This window comes from Magallana gigas, chromosome 8, assembly GCF_963853765.1.
Source record: "Magallana gigas chromosome 8, xbMagGiga1.1, whole genome shotgun sequence".
NCBI lineage: Eukaryota > Metazoa > Mollusca > Bivalvia > Ostreida > Ostreidae > Magallana > Magallana gigas.
The window spans coordinates 34,707,774-34,715,928 of NC_088860.1; positions in this window are offsets into that span (position 1 = coordinate 34,707,774).

Sequence of the window (8,155 nt, forward strand, 5' to 3'; positions counted from 1 at the left end):
AAAACTAAAAAACCCTTGGTCCCTTTTGTTCTACGTGCCAAATGAAATAAATGTTTCAAAATGTTTCATTACTTTTTTTCAAAAGCAAAGATCCGGTGCTATTGCAATGGTGCAAATGGTGGGCGGCCGCCAAAAGGGTACCCAAAATGTAAGGATAACTCCTCTTACTTTATTCAATAAAGGAATATGTTGTTTTGGTTTTGTAGATCAGTTGTACATGTATCCGAGATGTGAATACAATTGGATTTTGATTTTTGATAATTCGTGCAAAAAACACCCATTATTTGTTCCAAATGAATTTAGACCCCAAAGATAATTTCAGTAAGTCACAAACATACAAATTCACATTGAAAATTCAGTAGTTGTAAGGGATTTTGATGCTGCTAAGGGGAGATGCGATGGTGCATTTTCAGCTGAACAGCAAGGAAACTAAGGCACCTTGTATGTCAGTGACATCGGTGTGTACAGTTAAAATTTAGCAACTGCAGTAGGTGAACGTGACAAATAAGCCATACTTGTTGACAGGAAGAGACAACTGACAATATGAATTGGAAATACCAGGTAAGCCGCCAGACTTTTGTGTAGGTTTGTCAATTAAAACCAAATATTGTACATTTTTAAAACTACATATATCAATATGCGAATAATATCAATGTTATGGTACTGAGTAACCTTTGTTGATTGTCGTTTAAAAAACGATGGATGGTCAACAAAAAGAACATCAGATCCTCCCTAAATTTCAAGATATGATTTGCTGAACAATAAACTATATTCCATATATTTTACCTTTTTACATTTGGGTATTTTCCTTTTGTATAGATCTTTTAGTAAAAATCAATAGAGTTCCAATTGATCACGACCACCGAACGCTCAAACGTTGGCATACATGTTTTTTTACGACTGTCATCTTTAATACCCTTAAATGATATCAACAAAAAAGAATGGTCGACCAAATTTTCTTAAGTAAAGGAATATGTTGTTTTGGTTTTGTAGATCAGTTGTACATATATCCGAGATGTGAATACAATTGGATTTTGATTTTTGATAATTCGTGCAAAAAACACCCATTATTTGTTCCAAATGAATTTAGACCCCAAAGATAATTTCAGTAAGTCACAAACATACAAATTCACATTGAAAATTCAGTAGTTGTAAGGAATTTTGATGCTGCTAAGGGGAGATGTTATGGTGCATTTTAAGCTGAACAGCAAGGAAACTAAGGCACCTTGTACGTCAGTGACATCGGTGTGTACAGTTAAAATTTAGCAACTGCAGTAGGTGAACGTGACAAATAAGCCATACTTGTTGACAGGAAGAGACAACTGACAATATGAATTGGAAATACCAGGTAAGCCGCCAGACTTTTGTGTAGGTTTGTCAATTAAAACCAAATATTGTACATTTTTAAAACTACATATATCAATATGCGAATAATATCAATGTTATTGTTGATTGTCGTTTAAAAAACGATGGATGGTCAACAAAAAGAACATCAGATCCTCCCTAAATTTCAAGATATGATTTGCTGAACAATAAACTATATTCCATATATTTTACCTTTTTACATTTGGGTATTTTCCTTTTGTATAGATCTTTTAGTAAAAATCAATAGAGTTTCAATTAATCACGACCACCGAACGCTCAAACGTTGGCATACATGTTTTTACGACTGTCATCTTTAATACCCTTAAATGATATCAACAAAAAAGAATGGTCGACCAAATTTTCTTAAGATGGAATTTGATTAAAACATGAGTTATGCCTTTTTGTCAGTTAAATTGTAATGTTTTTAGAGAAACAAGCAGAGTCCAATTGAAACAGTTGTCAGAAAATCCATCTCAGGGAAATTTAATGTTTTCAATCGCTTAGAATTTTAGCTGATGCAAATCTCTGCGACACTCTGATAACTCATATAAAGAGCGTGTGAACGCTTAAATCTTTCATCGATTTATTTTCCATCAAATACCATTGAACACTTCAAAATTATGATTTATTTTTTATTTAAATAAATTTGAAGAAATTTTTACCTTGTTACCTCAAGTCAAACAAAATAAACGATTAAAAGATCTTTTGAAATATAAATTTGGACTTTCACCTCCGGCCTGATTAACAACTTGATCGGCCAAGGTAGAATCCTTGATCTCATGTAAGCCATGGTCTCTTCGACGTTTATTTGGAATGTTGTAAATGCTTTTAAAAAGAACTAAAGACAGTGCCTAATGTCTCAAATCCTTGTCTTTAGCTTTCAGGGGATCAACGATATGACTCAAAAAGAACATCACGACGCCGTTATAGGGCTGCATTTCTTATTGTGTTAAGAAGTTGACTTTGTAAATATATGTTATAGATTTCATGTACAACGTTTAACAAAATAGATTTTAAAAACACATTAGTTATACTTGGGTACTTAAATGACCTTCATCTTTAAGCTTTATGTCAAATCTATGGGCAAAAGTTAATTTTTTCATCCCGATTTATATACAACTTATGACTAAAAACTTTATGCGGTTTTTTTTTAAATATTGAATATACTTTTCAAAAAACACAAAAACTATTATTAAATGGTAATAACTTCTGTAAGAGGACTTCATATATTTTAGGTATCCTCTTAGAAAGCTAAAAACATAAGTAAAAGTTCTTAGTCTTAATGTATTTTGACTTAAATCACCATCATAGTCATTTTAAACAAGTGTTCTGCTGTCTTCAGAGTAGAAAGAATGATACCGTAAGTTATCATACGATAGATCAATTTTTGAAGCAGATTTCACATACTTATGTTTGCTGTGAGACCAATTCTAGTAAATAAAAGATTTGTAAAACTTGTTAGACAGATAAAAAATCTTATTCTGAAATAATTTTCATAATACATGTACTTTCACACTTATACACAAGTATTCATATGGTTGATAGATATTCTCACTTATATAACTATATATATAAAAAGAGTTGTAAAACCTGTTATATAGATAAAAAAAATCTTATTCTAACATAGTTTTCTTTTCATATATATACTTTCACACTTAATTATACCTATTGGTTGATAAATATTATCACTTATACCGACTACATCGATAAATCAATATATAACAATAGTGTTGTCTGAGTTTTTAATATCCCTTGACAAGAACTAGGCCGCTTCGTATCAGCTGTAAGTGAGCATTTATCTCCCTCCTTACAGATAGGTTGGAAGGCTTGACCATTGTTGAAACTTGTTGCTTATATGTTTTTGTTGCTTGGTTATCAAGACTTCTAGAACGATAAAAAAATCTTAGCTTCAAAGAGTACCTGAACGTAATTCTGAACATTTCCAAATTAGTAGAGTCATGACAGAACCAATTTATATCCCTTTAATAAATCTTCTAAGAAGCACACAATCCACAACAATTCTGCTTCAACACCGACTTTTAAAAGAAGGTTCCTTAGTGTTATGCATATAACACTTGAAATGCAGTTAAACTAGTATCTTGCAAATCAGCATAATTTGTCATTATTAAAGTCTTTCTTGCAAAGGCAAATAAGTTCGAAGTCAGAAATGATAACTAGAGGCATGCAAATCTCCAACAGCCTAATGTAAAATTTAAAACGTCAGACAAAACAAAACTAACAGCAAAACGTTACCCGCTAGTACCTGTCCTGGGAAGAGAATTTCACAATTAAGGAATAAGACATAAATACAAATGAATTTAATTAATCTCCATCGACTGTGAAAGTAAAGAAGAAAATATTATGAAATTTTTATCTCACAAATCAAATAAGGAATAAGACATTTTAGGCAGAAATTTAAATGTTTTGACTGTAAAAGTACAAAGAAAATATCATAAAAATTTATTATTTTTTTTTACGTGGCAATATTGGTCCTATCCTAGAGCTTAAGTTCAAGACCTAGGGACAATACATTTCACAATTTAAGAAAATGTTTCATGGGCATCATAATCATGCATTTAGTTTTTGCCAAATACATGTATCTATATGAAAATAGATGATTTTTTAAGATTCAATAAAATTTTACTATTTGGCCCCGCCCTATGACCTAAACTCCTGACCCAGGTCCATAAATTCTACAATATGTGTAGAAAGCATTTTAGGCATCATTACTGTGCATTTTACATATAATTTTGTTTATGTTCCACTACTGATGAAGTAGAGAATATGATTTTCGAAGATTCAATACATTTTTTAAATATGGTTGTATTAGCCCCACCCTAGAGGGAACTGAACCCCTAAGTCAGGGCTCATGAGTTTTACACTTTTAGTAGAGGACTTCATAGACATCAAAATTATGGATTTATTACATTTTGGTAGGTGTCACGGTACAAAATCACAGAGAGGCGCTTAAAAGTTATGCGGCAAAATCACAAAGCAGCGCATCAAAGTTACATGGTAAAATCAGAATGCGGCGCGCATCAAAGTAATGCGGTAAAATCAGAAAGCGGCGCGCATCAAAGTAATGCAGTAAAATCAGAAAGCGGCGCATGAAAGTTATGTGGTAAAATCAGAAAGCGGCGCATCAAAGTTATGCGGTAAAATCACAAAACGTAGGATCAAAGTTAGGTTACAAAATCACAAAGCGGTGTGTCAAAGTTAGGTGGTAAGATCACTAAGCGGCGCATTATAGTTAGGTGACAATATCACAAAGCAGCGCATCAAAGTTGTGTGGTAAACTAAAAAACTAAGAAAGCGGCGCGTCAAAGTTTTGATATAAAACCACAAAGCGGCGCATCAAAGTTATTCGGTAAAATCACATAGCGGTGGATCAAATGCTTACTGTAGATTTTATATTTTATACTAAGATTGCAATCAGTGATAGAATACTAGAAAATAAAGGAAGGAATTCTCAACTGCTGCATAAGATATCAGATGTAAATCATTGCGACAGTCATACAAAACATAAATCAAGAGGTAATTTTTCCCCCAAGTTATTAGGTTCTCAAAGCAGCTGATGGTGATTTCACATTGAGTTCTAATAAACAAAGTCTTAGCAAGAGATTCATTGGGTTCATCGCTCATCTGAGTACAAAGGTCATGATAAAATTAGCTTTATGAAGTCTTATAAAAAATATTTGGGCTAAATAGTACTAAATAGTAGAATGGATTTTGAATTAAAAGATTTTTAATTTTATCTCGAAATATTCTAATGTTTCACATTGAGCTTCCTTTGTTACAGAGTGATTTTATTGTCATATCTCTTAATGAGCATTGCAGTTCTCAAGAAGTTCTTAAACAACTGATAAACAGCTGAAAGTAGTGCTCCAAATTCCAAATGTAAATTTCATATTTAACACATAAGATTGCGATCAATACCAGAACATTAGAACCTAAGAAAGTAGGTTTCATTGTTCTCCTGCAGAGGATGATATTTGACGCACATCACTGCGACAGTCTGCATTGGCATAAAAGGGATATATCAAAAGACAAAAATAGATTTTTTTTTTATTATCTAGACAACCAGAGATTTTTCATTAAAATTATGAAGTTCTCAAACCAATAAATGGTTATTACATAGTGACTTCTAAAATGCAATGTCTTAAAAACTCCCCGTTAATACTGTTTTGTGTCCCGGCGACACCAGTAATTACTGAAGCACTAAAATAACGTGTTAGAATAAAAACACACTTTCTGGTCTTAAATATGAATCAATTCAGTTGATACAACAAGTCAGTTGAAAAATTCACAAAGCAGTGCTTCAAACTGTTTACACGTCGGGTTCTTTTTGAAATGGCTGACGATAGAAATGTATTTTTCATAAGTGAAACATCCCTCTAAAAATACATATTGAGACACGTGACCTTGCAGCAAATTTGGGCATTACCATCAACATCAGAAAAACTAAATATATCGAAGAAATCAGTAAAATAGTACAGTAGTAGGATCCATAAGAATTAACGGCACATGCGCGTAGCATCGTTTTTTAAAGTAAGGGGAAGGGGGCAACTTCATCTAAAATATCTTGGCAAGCAAAAATATTGGGTAATTCTCAAAATCACGATCCAAATCCTTGAAGGGGTTGCATAGTTTTCCTCGTAACTTCAAACTGGCGAGTACGTATCAAAACATCCATATAGTATTCTTTTTTTTTTAAGTTAAATGCATTATTTTTAAACAGTGGGTTAGTGCTCCATATTTTTTCACAGTTTAAATAAGGACGAATGGAAAACAAACTCATTTAAATCAACAAAAATGTGGAGAGATGACCCACTATACATTAAATATATCATTTTATATCCCAGCTATTGAACGTTTTACAAAAAATAATACAAGTTATGAATTCATGGGCAAAGTTACACATAGCATTCAAATAACTCACTTGGTTGTGACTGAAATGGCTCAGTGGTTAGAGCTCCAGACATAAAGTAACCTTAAATATCTAGGCTTTCAATGTTAAGGCAATATTGTTTTTTCTTATCGTTTGTTAAAACATCAAAACCTGAATATAGTTATAAATTGTTCTTTTGCAAATATTATCAAATAGATTCAATTGAAAAAAATAAATTTGAAATTGTGTTTTACGACTAAACCAAATGGGCATTTACGTTTTCTTATCCCCCATCTTCTTTAAATTAGCAATGTTCCTGGTACTTTTTCCTATGATGCTGATTCGTGATCCTATCATATTTATATTCAGTGTATACATGTATTTCATACAAATTAACATCAATATAAATATAAACATTAACGCGTGGTATTCAATCTGTCTCCACTGCCTTTGTCTGTTATTATGACCAACGACGTTCAATGTTTAGATAAACCGTAAGGATATCATTTGACATAATGCCTTGAAAAGATTCAGTATACATGTATCTTCTGGAAACATTAAAAGAAACTACTAATTAAAGACAACTCAGTATCGATATCTCTTGTGATTTTATTGTTAAACGTAAAGTTAATATAAAACAATGCCTACAATGGATGACATTACTGATGGCCAATGCAGGTATTTGATGCCTTCACAGTGGGTCAATGCTTGACTTTATAGTCGGCCATTTCATGCATTTGTAGACTTTAAAGTTAGCCTATGTCTGCAATGAAAGACTTCACAATCAGCCTAGGCATGCAATAAATGACTATCCTGTCGTCAATGCAGCCATGTATTCTCTCGTTAGAAAAATTGTATTTTTTAAACAAATATTTAAATAAAAAATATAGTTAATATCACCTGTTGCTATGTAACACTACTCGTTATGTTTTATTTAAGGAATAAGAAATCAGTATAATTTATTGAGGTGATATTTTATCCTAAAGACCTTTAGGCATTTTTTGATTTGACTACATCCCAACCAAATTGATCACCTCATAATATTCAAGGAATTATTACTTATTACTTATATTTATATACTGTTCAACATTTGTATGATTAGATATTATAATACTGATATAATACTAATATATTTAAATTTCATTTTTCTTTAATTATGCAAACCCCGCTAGCGCCCCAACAAAACGTAATTTGAATTTATTGACTTGTACAGAACAAAATCGATTCGTAGTGTTATCACAAAGACGCTGAAAAATGTAAATATCTAATATTATCATGCAGAACATGGTTCTATCATTTTTAGAAAATCATTTTAATCGAATAGATCTCGACTAAACTGATTTATCTAAGTGACATGAAAATATAATGCAAACACGATCTCATTGCATGGAATGAAAGGCCATCTGTCCAATTTTCATACCATGATCATAGTTTTGATAATATGTTCTACAATAAATATGAGGGGTGGGACTTCATATTTCATTCTCGTATGCAATTGCAGGTTGCTTTCCTTGAAATGATACTACAGTTCTAGTGAAATTTAATCAGTTTCGCTCCATCTTTTTTTTTTAAATGCTAGTCATTTATGAGAAATCCAGAAGAAAATTTTGCCAACATTCTATTTTAAATTACGTTTGCACACTGCAACACCAACTTTCAAACGTTTTATGAATAACACGAGTTGTTGATTGGTTCTTTTTTTTTAGTTTTGTTTGGTTTTGTTGTTTTGTTTGTTTTGGGTTTTTATTTTTTGGCATTTGTGATCTTTTTCTTTCAATTTTTGTGATTTTTGATATTTGAATTAAGGGGGGGTTTTTTGTTTTGTCTTTTTTGTTGTTTGTTTGTTTTTTTGTTGTTGTTTTTTTTTTTGGCACAACTATACATTTATCAAATGACCTTCAA